This window comes from Telmatherina bonti (assembly GCF_933228915.1).
Source record: "Telmatherina bonti genome assembly, chromosome: 11".
NCBI classification, from domain to species: domain Eukaryota; kingdom Metazoa; phylum Chordata; class Actinopteri; order Atheriniformes; family Telmatherinidae; genus Telmatherina; species Telmatherina bonti.
In genome coordinates this window covers 19078776-19096767 of record NC_136629.1, presented here as the reverse complement: position 1 = coordinate 19096767, position 17992 = coordinate 19078776, and the positions used below count along the sequence as shown (strand labels likewise).

Below are 17992 nucleotides of genomic sequence, written 5' to 3'. Positions count from 1 at the left end.
GTATTTAGACTGTAAGACACCCGGAGCGCTTTAGCATCTCCAGCCGGAAGGACACAATGCTTCTTCAAGACTGCATCACTGATCTGTGTGGTGTGAATAAACACCCACTGATGAGATTACAGCCTTCTCTGGACTTTATCCTGTAAACTCTAGTTGCCCACTTAGGTGCCTCCAGAATTGCCAGCTGGCTGATAAGGTCTGGCACTGCTTGATAAACCTGTCGCACCATGGGAATTTGGGGTGATGAAGATATGCATTGTTTCTGCCATCTGCTGAGTCACTGCATGACCTCAAACCTGAGTGAGGGAATTTGACCCTGCGTGTGTGTATGTAGGTACAAATACACTCGTGAATTATTTGTGTGTATGTCTTAATTCATGTGTGTCCTTGGCTGTTGTAAACCACCAGCCCTCTTTTTCATCGAGCTCACCGTAAACCCTCTGCTTCCATTCAGTGCACACACCTACTCAGTCTTACTTACCATCTGCTGCCACATGTTATATTGTTGTGTGTGTTGTGTTTGTTGCAAAGTTGAACGGCTGAGTTAAGCTCTAGAGGAGAAGGGCATTAAAAAGACATTAATTAGGTGGTGCGATGTATTCCCAGTCGTTGCAAAATCAAGAGTTATAGCACCGCACTGGAGATGGAGTCTGTAAGCTTGATGAAATCATTATAAGTTTGATAGATAATGGGAGTTGAAGGGTGATGCAGTGCCAGAGATGAAGGTAGAAAGCCAAGGTTTTCACATGAAGAATTTGTATGCATCTGTATGCATATTTTTTTCTGCATGTGTTTGAACATGCATAATTGCACATATGTTTCTGTCTATTCAGGCTCATGTGTTCTGCTGGAGTCAGATTAGTTGGAGGCCATGCTTGTTTGTAGACTTAAGTGTGACTCTGCATGATGCCTCTCTTGCTTTTCCCTTCCTCGCCCCGAGTGTCCTCAGAGAGTGCTGCTCACTCCTGCGGGACTCGTCTCATTAGTTCAGTAATTAAGATAAACGAGGGTTTAATTGCAGCTGTGATCCAAACTAATGATTGTGGGACTCAATATGAGGATTTCCTCTCCCTCCTCCAATCAGGAGGGTGGATCTGGGAATTTGATGCGTACAAGATATAGCATCGCTGCAGCACTCTGCTTCCGATGTTGCAGTTGTTATTATTTGTTATGATGAAGACGATTCAGGGGGAAGGTGCTGATAGTAAATCCCTAATCCATAGGGTCTGATTTATCCCTTATTGGACCCCTGACCCAGTGGTCTCATTATATATCAAACACTCTATCTATAGCCTTCTCCTAAACTGTAGAACTTTGATTCGGTCCCAAAATGCTGCATCAATAAAGAATATTCCCAACGCTGGTAATGGAAATAGGGGTTTTATTGCATGCACATTGAGGTTTGTTCCCAGACATAAACAAACATGATTGTTGCTCCTGAGAGGCTTTAATTACTGTTTAGAACTTGCAGTCTTCCTAGTTGCTTTTCTGTTAAATAAACCATGGCATCAAGAAGATTTTTATTTGATGACATTTTTGTTGTTTTATTGATGTGGAATTTTTACAAACATACAAATTTAAACCATTTTTGTGATTTGTGTATTTGTGAACCCTGAATGACATTCTGAGAAATCCTTACTGGTCAGATAAAGGTTATTCCCCGATAAGGGTCACTATTTTCTATTTCCTGCTGCGAATTTTTAACCAAATATCTGTGATGTCATGAAATTACAATACAAACACTCACCTAAAAATCCCTCTTTTACTCATCGGTGCTGAGTTCTCGAGTCAGTTAAATTTTGCCACAGGTGAAATTATCATGAGTATTAATAACATCGGATTTTAATGTCCATTATGGTTCTGTTTAATAGAATTAATTTATTCTAGACTCATGCTGGTAATTGGCACATTAAGAATTGCAGAGAATAACAGAAGGATTCAGCAGGTGTTGCGCTCTCTCATCTGAGAAGTAACCATATCTTAAGGGAATCAGATATCTGCTTGATTAGTCTTTTTTCACTGGCTGCTACGACTCCAGTTACCGTCTGGGATATTAAATTACCTTTTATGTAACAGCTCTACTCTTACACCTGTATGATCGCAGAATGACCCCAAGCGTCGCAGGTTTACTTCAGAGTCTGAGGTCAGACAAGACATAAGAGTAGGGTAGTTTGTATGTTGTACAGATATATAACACAAGTTATAAATTATTTTTGTTTTCAACAAGTTAAATTAGTTCAAAGTTAAAAGGTAAATTAAAAGGAAAGCTTCATTTTACCAGATTTTGCATATATCTGGTGCACATGTACCTGGCCATTTGACTTCTTTTAACTGTTATAGGGGCTAATAGGGCACGGGTGAGGGTGGTTGTGGGTGGGTGTAAGGGAACTGTGGATGTATGTATGAGTGTGTGTTTTATCTATTTGATGTAAAGCACTTTGTATTGTTTTTTTTTAATCACGAAAAGTGCTATAGAAATAAAGTTTGATTTTATTCAATTTGATTATTACAAATTGAAGTCAGAAAATCCTCATACCAAGGTGCAATTTAAAGGTAAATACCAAAGAATGCACAGATCCACACTCAGATTCAGATTATCTGGAAAAATATTGTTTCACAGAAATTTTTTGCAATAAGCATCCAATTTACACTGAATAATTTTGCCCAGTTTTGCCCAGAAGCTCAAACAACAAACAATCTAAACATGTCAGCTATTATCTACTCAAACTCACCCGTGAGGATGAACAAAGCAGAAGAGAGGACAACACCAATCAGTCTCACTGGCACCAAAAACCTGAGGGAGTGACACTTCAAAGATCAGATGGTCTGGCTCTGGCATACTCTGTCCAAACAAAACATGTTCGTGCGGGAATGTCTGCAAACATGTGCATAAACAGTTGACCTCTTGTCACATACTATGCCAGACAGGGGTACAGAGAAAGATGACAAATTATGAGATTAAAATTACGTAAAGAGAAAAAAAACTGACCCAAGGAAACTTCCCCTCGTGAAAAAGAAACTTCTATTTCACAATTTGTGATTTTTGCTTTTAGCAAATCGTTCAGCAAATCTTTTGCTGTCCATTGGGATAGGAGTTAAGCTTGTGTAAAGTTTGTGTAGCCTCTCCACTGTGCTGTAATGACAGTGTAAGAATAAGCAGAATAAAACTCAGCCTAGCATATTATAGAATCAAAGGACATCCCTCAAGCTGCTCATATCAGCTTTTTGTTTATCTGTGTGTGCTTGGGTCTATCTTTTCTGAAACACACAGGCACAACTAATCCCATCCTAAGCTCCTTCCATCTCAACCCTTTCCTTTTAGATTATTCTCCCTTTGTTACTGCAGTTTCTCCGTGTCAGGAAATTGCAACAGAGAAATGATTCCATTTGCCAGAAACTGAGCTGTATAACTTTATAAGGAGGAACAAGATGATAACTTCATACATGCTTTGGGAGTTTGCGAATGGCTTCAGACAAAAAAAACAAAACATTCTGAATCCTCGCACGGTATAGCTACTGGCATTTTATGTTTATTTTAAATTTTTGTCCTTTGTTTAAAGCAACTTGTGGACACTCTGTGTGCCACAGCCACAGGTGTCAGACAGGACAGCCCTCTTCAGTGTAAAGGGTCTTGGAGTGGATGACTTTTACTGTCTTAGAGCCTCCCACAGTAAAAGAGGTCACACAGGTGTGGACACACCATTTCCCGCCTGGACAGAGAGATAAGTAGTAAAGGCGATTATTTCCTATAGTCTGCCTTTCCGCGTGTATTTTTATCCTCCGGTACTGCTACACGCTGATGCTCTGATTTCAGGGTCTGACTACCCAACTCGTATCAGCAGGCATGCCATAATATGAACAAGCCTAATACCTGTAATTCCATTGGGAACCCTTATTGTCACCACTGTGTCAGCAGGATTTCTCAGTTTTCAATTAGACGCTCTAAGGCTTTCAGCCATGCAATGCTATGTAATCTCTAAGAGAAGGCAGATAGTCTCTGGTACACTGATCACAATATAATCCAAAGCTTATAGTATATTTTATAGTCCAACAATCAAGTACAGTTGCAATCAAGTCCAGACCTCACTTTTTATCAAATACTGTAAAACACTCAACAAGTATTAAAATTTTATTACATATAGTGATTTAGCACTACATGGTCAGACTTAATATTTTGTAGATATATGAAATATGTTTTCTGGTTATTATTATTATTAAAATAAATTACTCTGTTTTAGCAGCGTTTCTACAATAAAATAAGTTTTAGCTGTTCCTACAAATGAAAAATATTGTAATCATTCATCTATAAGATGAAGAGAACTTTAAAAAAACAATCTTTATTTTACATGATAATTTTCAAGTATTTGATCTTATTTCTGTCGCGATACAGAATGTGAAAAGCTCTAAGAGGATAAATCAGTCTACTCTGGTAGATATAAACAAAAGCTCTTACACAAGTTCAAAAACACTATTCTCAGTCACAACTAGAGGTAAAGCTAAATTGCCAGTTCAGTTCCCATTTTAAAAGATTGCCATGTCTTTGTCTGACACACAAAGCAAGAACTCAATAGCTGTCATTAAATATAAAACCATAGATTGTACATAAAGAGATGGACGGAGTCTCCATGACGTCACCCATAGGTCTCTGAAGAGCTGAAATGAAGCTCGGTTGGCAGGTTCCTACCGTCGCCATGTTGGCAGCGTCATGCGCGTCGTCTCGCCCGGAAAATACAAATATGGGCAAAGAGGTGGAGCTGAGAGGGTAGCCGTGAGCGTCATGGCGGATGATTGACATCGAGCAAACTTCGAGGTTTCTGGACCTAAAAGCTAACCGAGCTAACCCCGAGATAACGGGAGCTACCTAGCTAACAGAGGTAAGTGGGCTAAAGCTAAGTCATGTTGTTGACCGGCTAAAAACCGCGGTTGTTCTACGTTCTTCTTACTTGAAGCCAGAGATTGGTACCTGTCAATCAAAAGGGCACGCCCCTAAATTTGCTGAACTTAGAGATTAAATTACTTTAAAACGGGCGAGTTAGAAAAAAAATTCACTCTCCCCACAGTTGTCATGAAGGTAAACCTGACCTATAAACCGAAAATGGATTTTTGAACCAGGCTGTAAATATGTTTATTTCTGCCGTGAAGTTGGCCTTTTTAACATGGGAGTCTATGGGGATTTGCTCTGTTTTGGAGCCAGCCCCTGGCGGATGAAGGGGTAACTGCAGTTTTATGCACTTCCGCATAGGCTTCACTTTTAACCGCCAGAGGTTGCCGCTTTGGACAAAACGAGAAGGAAGGAAATAAGAAGTACTGTTAAACAGTACTCTTAAACATGACGCATGCACCTGCCTAGTTATTTATTGCCAAGCACAGATGAGCCTGGTAAGGAACACCATCGCAGGAGCCATCTGCACTAGGAGTCGATCCGACCACAGTATCAGGGGCACCGTTATAGGCCAAAGCATGAAAGGTGCCCCTGCAGCCATGGCCATTATGACACCAATAAGAAAACAAAGAAGACAATTTTATCTTCTGCAGGTGGAAAGATGTTATTTTAGGAAACTGGAAGCAGTTTTAAGGAAATTTTGAGCGATCAGGAGATATCTTTGATGTCTACAGACTTTTTATGTTGGCAAGATATTGGATTTATCTAACATAATTCATGTCAGTGAGTACATAGATGACTTGGCAGAGAGCAACACCACCAGACTCCTGGGGGAGATGGTCAAAATTCTTAATAAAGATAATAAAGCACATATAGATTGGTTGTACAAACCCCCATGCCCCTCTCAGACCATGTAGAAGGTGTTGAGCTAGTACACCAAATATACCCCAATAGACCTTACCAGTAAGGCTGAAAAATGTGATCCCATATATTTGGAACACATCCTTTAGTACCCCTTCTTGAAAATGTGTACCACCACCCCAATCTTTTAACCCAGAGGTATTACCACATAAGTCTATGTGATGTTACAGTCAGGTTACCCAAGGTAGCCCCTCAACATCCAAAAGACCTCAAGGCAGATTTTGTCCAACCCCATAGTCCTGCTAACAAGGAGCTTGTGACTACCTTAATTAACTCTGCCGCAGATGTAGGAGAGCACCATCCAACTCCCCAGAGTCTGCTTTCTCATGTGCTTGTGGGAATAACGAAGTCTCTTACTGTTAATACCTATCAGTTACCTTCACGTTCCCACAGGTCAAAAAGACCTCATAGGACTCCTTCTTAAGTTTAACACTATTCCTTGCTGCCGGTGTCCACCAATGATTTTGAGGATTACCTTCATGACAAGCTCTGGCCACCTTACAGTCACAGCTCTGGTTGGCTGCCTCAACAACGGAAGTGTGGAACACAGCTCACTCACACTCAGTGTTTCCCAATTTAACTTCATCTGGCTGAAGAGTTGCTGAAGGTGGAACATAACCCTCTTTATGACAGGGGACTCCAATGAGCATTACCAGCAGACCACCGCAATGCATTTAGATCTGCAAGGCTTGGCGAGCATTTTTCCCACCAATTTAGCCAACTCCCCACCATGTGGTGATCAGTCTGGGCTTTACATTTAGTTGATAAGTTTCTTGGATTTTCTTTCAGCTGCTGCACTTTTGTTGATTAACAACAAAGTAATTAGGTTATGAAGTTTAAACACTGCTGGTGACGTTTGCATTTGTTTCCCCCTCAAACTTTACCTTATTGTTGTCCTTATGTCAACATTTTGTCAATGCTGGATTCTCATTGTTGAGCTCAGTATGTTTAAGAGACCAACATAACTGAACTTTGATTTAATAGTTTATTACAAATGAGGTGGATATGTTCTGCACACCATTTTGCTGTTCATCACTTTTCTTGCTTTTCAAAACACTTTCAACTGAAGTGTATCATGCCTGCTATGTCAACTTGTGTGATCTCTGGGCACAAAAGGAAGAATTGTCCTCACATTGACATGCAATATTTATCTTTATATATATATATATAAAAACTTAAATAGAAACTGGTTTAGTATTTATGAAATGCAGCTTGTTGCCAGTGTTGAGACACCGTGAGGGCTACTATCACTCCACTTAACATACACAGAAGCACATAAATGCACTGATGGCTGTCATACACTGCACTGGTATGTCTTCATGCACGGCTAAGCTTGTGCCCCAGCAAGGCAGTGTACCAGAGAAGTTGTTCATTTAGATTTTGAAAGAGTGCAGCTTCATGACAATAACTAAAATCTTGTCATTAACATGATTTGCCTGCAGGCAAAATCTTTAAAAATGACACAAATTTTTTGCACATTTAGAAAAAATTAACAAAATCTTAGCCCCAGGATTCAGAGCCTGGGCTGCATGCCATACAAGATAAGTTCTGGTGCCCCTGTGGTGTTGTCACAAACTAAAAAAAAACAGTTGTCACTGGCTTAGTCATGGCGATTACACTTGGAAAACTCCTGTTGCTGCCGTCCTCAGAAGCTCATTGCTTGGAGAAAGTCATTGTCATCCACTTGTCGTGCGCCCCATTGAACTTGTCAGATCAAAAACCTTATTTCTTCTGTTCTCATGGGCAATCTTTATATAATGGTTTCACATTTTTCTCTTTTTATTCAAAAATATTGCTCACTCCCATTTTTTTTCCTCTTTTTTCCCCCTATCTATCTATCTAGCTGTCATTCCTTTTTCTTTGTAGATCAAGAGGAGAAATTTCAGTAGTGAAACAAGCTCTCACTTCATTGTGACTCAAGAATGAAAATCTGTTTGTAAGTTGGTGATGTGAAATGCACACCCTGTGATGGAGTGTTCTTTAGAAATGCAGAGATTCTTTAGGAAATTATTAGGATTACTTTTATATTGACATTTTTTTGCCTTTATGAAATTTTTAGGAAATAGGAGCTGCTTAAGTTTGCGTGCATATATGTGCGCATGCAAACACTTGGAGGCATTCCCTTTTGCCGTGTGCGTGTAACAGAGTGACTGCATTTGAGTGTGCAGCCAGCTCTGAACAAAATCATTGCATGTTTTCTCATTTTCCAGTCCAGTACTGTTGGTAATGTGAGAGCATGGCTAATCCCCTGGAGTCTCACATCATAGAATCAAAGTCAGCCATTTAGCACCACACACACGCAGACACACATACAGTTTGATACTCATTCTTTGCAGAATTTTAGGACTGAAATACCTGCATACCTGCACACAGATGAAAAACAAAAACATAGCCACTAAATATGAAAATCAAATGCAAATTGAAGGTGTGCAGTTATTTCTCTTGAATTTGAGTGTGTCTTTGTGTGCAGCAATTTTCAAGCCCTGAGGGTCTAATCACAGTGTCCTGGCAGATCACTGGAGAATACTTTCTATCAGCAATTAGAATATGATTATATTTCCTCTCCCACTGAGAGAGTCTGTTGGTCTGTCTAACTTCAGTCTGTCTCTCAGGTTCAGGTGCAACATACTGAAACAAAGCAGAAGGCCACAGTCAATGCCTCATCATCAAATGCATTCAGAGAGTAGAATCGCCAACCTGTTGTTATTATTGATGTGGACCTTTTGGTTTGCAGGGTTGCGTGTTTATACATTCTAGTCCCTGCCTGCCCAGGTGAGTGTCTACTCATGTGGGTGAGGGACAGCTGTTTGAGTAGACTGGTATTCTAGTCAGGCCACTGAAGCTGACAAAGCAATTTGAAGACATAATTTCCATGTTGAGTGGGTCTGAATCCATGATGTGTGTTTCCTTCACGTCACCCTTCACCAACTGTTAGCATCAATTTCAAGCATATTATCTTTTTTTGTTGTGAGACAGATTGATGAACACTTTTTGTTTTGTTCAAGTCTCAGCAGGACATGCCCTGTTGTAATAAGAAGTCTGGCTCAGACAGCTCTAAAGGATTATTACCTGATTACACAACGTCATCGGTTTGTAAGTGAAGATCCACACTTATTGATCTTTGTATTTCAGAGACTTCATCTCTATGCAGTACATTTCAATGCAAATTCAAATTTCTATGAGGAACAAGCAAACTAGGAAGTAGGGTTCATACTGCTATTGAGCCGCAAAATAAACATCAAGTTGAATCTTTCTAAAGAACATAATAGTTGCTGTCAACATTCATTCTTGTACTTATTGCAAGCTGATCTCATAATTGTTTTACACAATGTACTCTAACAGAAATGACACTGTCTGAACTTGTGCCCCAACAACAACTGTTATTTTACAGCATAGAGTAACAATCTGAAAGTGTTCAAATTACTGCAAAATGTACTTTTGGGCAAAACAATCATGCTTTTTCTCTTCTGCGTCCTAAGCTGTCGCTTCCTCAGCACATCAGACAGGCTCCCTCCATTACTTGCACAAGAGTACAAGTAAAACCATTAAAAAACTTTTTTCATGACTTCGGCGATAAAGTAAATTAATTTGTTTCAATTGTCCATAATGAAATGATACAAATAAAATGTGGGGAATGGAAAACGAATAAACTAATGAATGTCAATGTTCCTGCCTGCTGCTGCTGAGTATTAAAAGTTCACCGTTACAGTTTACAGAAAAATTAGTTACAGAATTAGTTACTGAACATAAATGTATATCTGCTGTAAATGTAGAGCTACATCAGCGAGTGCTACCAAACAAGTGAACAACCATGTGTGAACAAATAATGCAACAACAAAGAGGGAAGATATAACAGTGATAGTGAGTGAATACAGAGACGCACAGGGAATTGGTAAATTGAAATTTAATTAGGCATCAGATTTAGATGATCTCTAATCATTTATTGATGTATAGTAGAAGGAAACAACACATGGAAAGCAAAGGGACGAGGCGGTTTTAATAACTGGTAAAGTCAGTAAGCCCTGTGTGATTACTGAAGTGGTCCCCTGTCTGTGATGTTCCATAATATTTATTATAGCATTTTACAGACAAGAAAATAGTCAATAATTGTCAACTGCGCACCATTTTAATGTACCAACTGGTCTGAGAGGGGTTCCCAATAGATTTCCAAGGAAAGAAGTGGCATGTAATGGTCAGCAGGAAGGATGTTACAGAACGATTACTTGTTAAGAGTTCCAAAGACTTCAAATAAAGTCAATAAGCCTCTTTATAAAAACCTTTTGATGAAAACTAACTCAGCTGCACATAGAGAGGTGAACCAAAGTTGAGGCCTGATGCTGTTCCAGCCATCTTCCAGTCTTTTCAGTTCCCAGAGCCTACAAAAGAATTCATGAAAAGCATTACAAACACTCAAGCTTTCCATTGCTAGTATGCATTTAAATCCCTGGTAAATTAAAAAAAACTGTTCACCTTAAATATAACACAAAACTCCAAAGTATCAGCCCCAGGCAGCGGGCTAAACATGGCAACCAGAAAACATGGCAATGGGTTTCCACTAATCTAATTCATAGTGAACATCAAATTATATGAATCTATGAATAACAATGCGCTTGATCATTACACTGCAATAAATAATATAAGGCCGTAGCCACACTTATTCGAGCTAAACAAATAAGCTAGGAAGCCATGCGGTAAAATAACAATGGCTATAATTTACAAAGGTAAAATACATTTAAACAAAAACTTGTCATGCTAAACTGACACATTAAACATTAATACAGGACTTCTGCTGGAGTGTGCATGCATTTTCTTGACTTATAAGACTGATATAGCATCACGTTTTCTGTAAACGAACAAATTGTATTGGCAGTAACCGCAGTCTGATCTGGTGTGTGACGCTATTGACAGTCTACAGCAGTGATCTTCACTGTTAATTCAACAAGAGCCGCACTCAAACTAAAACAAGAGGAGAGCCGCCACCCCCCAAAAAAAGCATTCCCAAGCTACGTATCCTGCTACGTTGCCAAATCAGTCGCATTCAGCTTTTTAACAAGGAATTGTTATCCTAAATATTCCATGGAGTAATGACATTCTTATGCAACAGTATCTGGTGAAAATACAGTAATGCCTCCAGAATGTGGGTGTTTCTTTTTAAATATATATATACGGAGCTACCGACGGAGCAGCTCTTTGGCGGAGTTCGGTGCAGCTGAAATTAGCCAAAACTGGCAACTTTGACAGGGTCAGTTAGGGCCATTACGACAGCAAAGTTTTTGCAAGCAGCCTGCAGCTCTTGTTTGTGGAGAGAACTGCACCGTTGAGGATCATTATGACTTGTTTAGATAGCATTTTCAGAAAGCCAGTGGCTGCTTCATGAGCCGCAATTCAAGAGTCAGTAAGCTGCATGCGGCTCGCGAGCTGCACAATGATGAACACTGGTCTGCAGTAACTCTGAAGTGTGCTGCCATTTTTTGAACACAGGAGTCAGTGAACATGTCAGAAGTCTGACTGTCAATTCTCTGGTTTTGATGACACGCTGACTTTCAATGTGCACATTCCTAAGGCCGTCATTGTTTTGCAGCATTCTGAGGCTGAGAAACTGCACTTGACAACTTTGTTTGTCAGCCTGGGATATATTATAACAGCTTCATTTTGCTTGAAAGCACTGTGTCACACACCAGTAACTAAAATATCAACACAATGGATGTTTTCATTGAGCACCATTGCTGATACAACAAAGAGAAGCAGGAGGACATTATTAGTGGAAGAAAGAAAAAGAACTAGGAAGTGACGGAGCAAGAAAATAATTTGACACAAGCCAACACTGGATTGACTTCTACAGGTTGGAGAGAACTCAGCAAAGAGACAGGAAGCTTGAAAGATGTTAAATTGAGGAGTGGGGTAGTTTAGTTGTTTAGCTTTAAGTGACATCACACTATTTGGCATTAAGATATTTAAAAATTACTCTTCCTACACTGCTCAACAAGGAGTAGCCGTGTTTCTGAAGAAAACAACAAAACAATATATTTAATCAGCAATAAAATTTTGTTTACCAACTATTTCACAGTAGCTAAAAGTAAGTTCCCATCTTACTTCTGTACAACCTCTTGGGAACATGTGATAATCACTGGATTTTATGCTAAAGGTCTTGTGCTGCCAAGTGACTGCAAATGTGTGCAGGACAAAAATATTATAGTCCTCTCAACCAAAATTTGTCAGTGGCTGGTATTTAAGGAGTGTCCACTGAAAAATGACCCTATCACAGCACAATAATTGAAAGGACAGTCTCACTTGTTTAGGTCAAAACACATGACTAAGAATTACTTTTCTGAGCTCATGCACCAGATATTGTGATTATTTGTGCTTGATGAAGACTATTTTGTGATTTTTAAAAAGTATTTGTCCCTTGAAATGTGTGCATGTAAGCCTATTTCACTTATTGCATATTGCTAATTGTGCTGTTTTTTACCAAGAGAAAGAACCATGTCTCAAATTTTATCTGGCGTGCCTGTGATAACTGCTGCAGGGAGGACTCGCTGAAAGGATAAGAGAGCATAATGGAGAGGAAGGATGATGTGAAGATGATTTTGTTCATCTTGGAAAGTCAGAGGAAGACTATCAGTGAATACGCACGAAATTTTTATTTTGTTGGACATCTATAACAACCTGTGAGCTTTTTTATGGAAGCTGAGAGTGGCCATGATGATAGTCTTGTAGATAATGGCTAAGATCTCATCCTTGTTGAAGGACAATCCCCCTCCCCACCACTTCACACCCCCCTGAACATTTACAGCTTTCACCAACAGACAGCACTGTTGCAGGTCTTTAATTCTTGCAGCAATTAGACTGGAAATTAGCACTGCTCCCAGTAGCCCACAAACACACTCAGTAAAAGCCAGTACTATGTATGAATGTACATCACTATTTTTTTTCCTTATTTTTATAATGAGTTATTTAATACTAGGTACATTTCTATGGAGAAACTGTGTGCATTCCCTCATGCATGCATTGGGTCTTTCCTGGTTTTCTTCCACAGTCTAAAAACATGCATTAAGGCCAATTTGACTCTAAATTGTCTCTTTGGGTGAAAGTAAATCTGATTAAATGTTTGTTTTTCATGGTGGCCTAGGAGAAGCTCCAGTGCCCTCGCAAGCCTACATTTGAATAATGTGTTTTCTTGAGAATTATAAACTATCTATTTATAGAAGAACACAGTGTAAAAAAAAAACAAAAAAAAAAAAAGACGTGAGCATGGCCGTTCTTTGCTTCCATACTTTGTCAATTATGGTAAACCTCTTTTAGCTCCTCTATTAACAGCAACACAAAGGAAAAAACTAATAATGACGCCATAAAAAGATGCAGACAGACGGACAGACAGACAGATAGATAGTTGTACTGTTCTGCACTGAGATCAGCCTCTCACTGCAGCTACTTCTGTCCTGTCAGGGTGTTATATAGGGGATATTACTGTCCCTAATGCCCTAGTTTCCTCTTCATGTGTTGCTCCACCACCAGTTGTAATCGGGTCCACCTCCCTGCCCAGTGTTACAACCCCAACGCTACTACGGGGAAAGGGGCAGCAACATTAAAGACGAAAGCAAGTGGATAAAGTAACAATTTCGTCCCTGGTCCTGAGGTTACCATTAAGCGGATGTTTGAAACCTTTAGGCACTTTTGTTTTTCAAACGAAGTACGTTAGATACAGTATTTCCTGATCAGAAAATAAACAATGCTCAAATCTTATTAACAATTTCACAAGCTGTAAACAAGATTGCCTTCATGTCCATAGCCTATTACACTTGTAAAATGCGACATGCATCTTATTATCAGTGGTTCTACATGTAAGTAAGCTCATGCTGATTTTCTGTAATATTTACTCAGGGCAGAAGGATTTTAGACATTAGACTGGAAGAAGTTCTAGAAATGGATAAGCATAGAGAGACAGGAAAAAACTACAAAAAATGTATCCTTAGGATCCTGTGAGCATAATAGATACCCTGAGGATAAGTCAGAAAAACCAAATAACAATGCTAGAAGCACTAGTTACAACTGGGTGGAGTGTTTGAGAACAAGGACGGTGTGAGCTAGGAAAAACTAGTAAAAAAATTGAGGCAGACAGTCAACAGGATTGACAACTAATACACTACAGGTATGAAGTAATAGAGTTACTAAAAAAAAAAGACAGAGAGGAAAACTGACCAGAAAAGAAAAGCATCTAAAAAAAAAAAAAAAAAAAGGGAAGGAAGTATTAATAATCACATCACTTTTGCTGCTCTTAGTAGATTACGATGCACATCATTAAAATAAGGGTTGTAATATTTATTCTTAGTCCTGCTCCTGCAGAACTGGCCTCTCTCTGCAAAGCAGTGACTAACAATCCATTTCATCATAAAAATTGAGTGATACTTGTATTTAGGTTAACAGGACGGTCTTAATATATATTCATGTCAGCAATTATAGAATATAAATTTTATCACTGTGAGCCCATGGGTAATGTTGAAACTATGCAACATTTGCAGACTCATTTTTCTTAAAGTGCACAATTAAATAGATTATGTAAGATGGATGTAATCAGGTGTAGTTTTGTACCCTCTGCAGCCTTTTCTCCACCTTTTGGCCTCAGTCCAGGCTAATTACCCAAAGGCTCTGCTCTCCATGCTCTTTTTGCTGGCCTCTCTCCCCTTCTCTACGTGGGCTCTGTTCTCTTTGTGCTGTCACTTTCCTCCTCTCCTTCTAGAGTAGATTCAGGGCAATAATAGAGCAATGAGTTTGGAGTGCGGAACACAGGCATGGGTTAATCTGTTGACCCCGAGCAGTTGTACACCGTAGACACAACGTCAGAACGTGTTTCTCTGGAGTCTAGGCCTCAGCTTTTACTATAAAACTCTCTGAAGAGAGTTGTTCTTTTTCTGTCAAAGTGCAGCTTAAGGGTTGCTGTGTGTCCCACTCAGAAAAACATAATGTGAACAAACACATGTGGGTTTAGAGCATATGTTTTTTAGAGGATGTTTCATTTGGTTTCTGAACTTCTGGGATTGACACAGGAAAACCAAATCAGTCTTCATTGTCACATATTAACAAAGGAATCCAGGATTTGCAACCAAACACCAAAAGTGTAAAAACAACCAAACAAACCTAATGACCAGTAATGTGAGAACTTCTTCTTCTTCTTCTTCTTCTTCTTATTTCAAGATGTGCTTTTTAAAAGAAAAAGGCTAAAGGCTTGCCATGAAAGACATTGAAAACAAATATTTTGCTTTTCTACAATAGCCATCCGGCTAACAATGTGAGTTATAAACCAGACAGAACATTTCTCAGACTGCTCAGAGAGCTTTAGTTAAAATATTTCAAATGGGAACAAAATGAAACAGATGATGATAAAATATTTTAGGTCCCAGGTAACATTAAAACAATGACAGACAATCATCTGCCTGCACATTAACAATGCAGGATTCTCATTTACTATTTTTGTCATTTTGTGATAGTAAGTAAATCATATTATGTTCATTCTGTAATTCTTTTTCTTCCCTTTTTTGTCATTCTACGATTATCCTGTTTAACCTACAGCATGTGGCAGCGCACTGGATTTTCTGTGTTGTCAGCTGTTAAGAGCAGTCTGTATTAACTAGACATAAATGAATTAGTTCCAGCTCTACTTCGCTATCAGAGTCCTCTCATTCAGCCTCGTCTGCTGCACTGTTTGCCTTCAGCTCAGCATTGCTCTGGCAACATTCTCACATATGAATTGCCACCGCCTAAAATTGCACAGGGGCCACTTCAAGTCTCATACAACAACAATCACAATGAAACTGTGCTGGCATTCAGCTTTGAGATGATTCATCTGGCTTCTCAGAGGAAAGAGGGCTGGGGACACCAGGCAGACCAAAGGGAACAAAAGCATATTATATGTAAAGGTGCAGCAGTGCACACTATTCTATGTATTTTCAATTGCTTTTTCCATCTTTTGGATATAATTAAGCCAGGAATGACCACAAAATGCTTTTGGGAGCCTGTCAAAGTGGAAGCCAGGGGGAAAGTTAGCAAGAGGGACATCATTTGAATAGGACGAGAAGGGATGAGAAAAGATGAAGGAAGGACCCAAGTGTGCCTAATTTTAACCTGTTTAATTGTGGAGCAGAGGCCTGGTCGTACTTGAACTTGTTAATGAGGACAGTGCAACGCTCATAATTTGACATGCTTCTCTCTGAAATATATAGACTCCAACAAAGTTCATACAGTTCCTGAACCCATGACAAATTTTGCAGCAAAAAAATGGCAGCGTGCTAATGCTGCAAGAAATCATTCTTGTCTGCATAGACGCACACTCTTACATTTTTCTTTTAAAAACGTTCTTTAGTGATGTATTTACAAAATCTTTCTACAATTTTCTCCATAAACATAAATATAAAGTAGGGAACTTTAAGTTTGGTGGATTATTTCCTTGTAACAAAGTTTCTGATGCTGGGTGTCCACGTTTCTGCTTGGACAGAGAGATAGGGGGGAGTGGAAGAGCTATCTACCTTCTCAAACAAAACATTTTTAGAAGTACACTTCAAATGGAGCGGTATAAAAAGGTTAGAAAAAAAATCCTTGCAATAGCTTCAAGAAAAACAAAGTTGACTATCTTTGGGAGCAGCTAGAAAATGACAGACATGCTAAAAAAAAAAAAAAAAATCATGATAACAAACATAAACAACACAGAGAAAGAAGCATGAACATAACTTCAGAAATAACAACCGGCCCCTTGCAAAGATCAAAGGCAGTCCAGAAGACTCAACCAGGACCTGCGAGACCAGATGCGCCCTCACAGCATCAATCCCAGCCAGCAAACTGTTTATTTCCCTTTTAAATGATACCACATTTGTAAAGACAACATATTTGTGGGATGTGCAGCAGAACTGAGTATGTGGGTTGCATCCATCCAACTCTGCAACAGTGTTTACTTGGGAATGAATGGTCAGCATGTGGAGAAAACATGGAGGTCGTTTGTAAGATTTCTGAACTGACGAGATAAGAAGCTTTTGTGATGGCAGTGAGCAACATAGCATCTTCCTCACTGGGAAAAATCAGACTCGTCATCATTGGAGACCATCTAGAGATATGGAGATGAGATTCTGCAACCAGTGGCGATTCCATATCACCATAGTCTGGGACCAAACTCTGTCCTCCAGGACTATCAAAGCCCCCGTCTGCCTTACGATGTTTTCAAACCAAACGCGCTTCGAGCGTCAAAAAAAACGCTCAAAACGCTGAACACTCGACGCTGGTCACTAAACTGCCACTTTTGTGTCCGACGCCCAAAACGTTCCCAACGCCCCTGACGTGTCTGTCGCTTGTCTGGAACGAGCGGCAAACGCGGCGGAAAAGAGAGGGGGAAAGGCGGCGTTTTCCTTCCGATCAGTCTGAATGATGGCGGATTCAGTAGAGCGATGGCGTGGTTTTATTTAATAGATAAAGCTAGAGAACGTTGTCGTAGGGCAGTGATAGTCACTGTTAATGCAACGAGAGCCGCACTCAGCAGAGAGCCGCCCCCAAACAAAGCGTTGCTAGGCAACGTATCCTGCTATGTTGCCAAATCAGTAACATTCAGCTTTTTAGCCAGGAGTGGTTATCCTAAATATTGCAGGGAGTAATGGCATCTCAGCCCCGTGTGTGGGTTCACCACAGGAATCCTCCAGGAGCTGCGAGCTGATCGCTCTGATTGGTTGACACTCCGCATCAAGCGGCCAAAGTTCAGCTTTGCCCATCTCTAGCATTTGACACGCGTTCCGCGCAGAACACCAACGCCCAAAACCCTCAGAACGCAACGCGAGAAAGCTCGACGCCCCCTTCCAGCGCCTCCACATTGACTTTACATGGAAACCTGCCACTCTTGATGCTCAAAACGCGTTTGGTCTGAACACACCGTTAGAGTGGGGTTTATCACACACTTCCTCTAGAATATGGGAGAGGATGAATTGGCCTGTCTGAAGTCCGATCCCCGGTGCTGTTCTTGCTGCAGTGACCAACAACTACATTAGCTGACTTGCAAAAATTCTGGATAAAGAATGGGATGCCCCCCCTCACCCGTGTATGCCATGTTGGTGACCTGCATGAGGAGGTGCCGATCAAAGCTTTGTATGATTCTTCCAAATGTTACAAAGACTCCTGTTTGTTAACTGTTTGTTAATAATTGTCAAATGACCAATT

The 17992-nt window shown here is 39.9% G+C and overlaps 1 protein-coding gene across 1 annotated transcript in view; it reads left to right on the top strand.

The window, feature by feature from the left end:
• cdh23 (cadherin-related 23) overlaps positions 1–17992 on the top strand; it is a gene marked incomplete at both ends in the record, with an annotated part of 158298 nt that overhangs the window by 63422 nt on the left and 76884 nt on the right. The window lies entirely within an intron of this gene.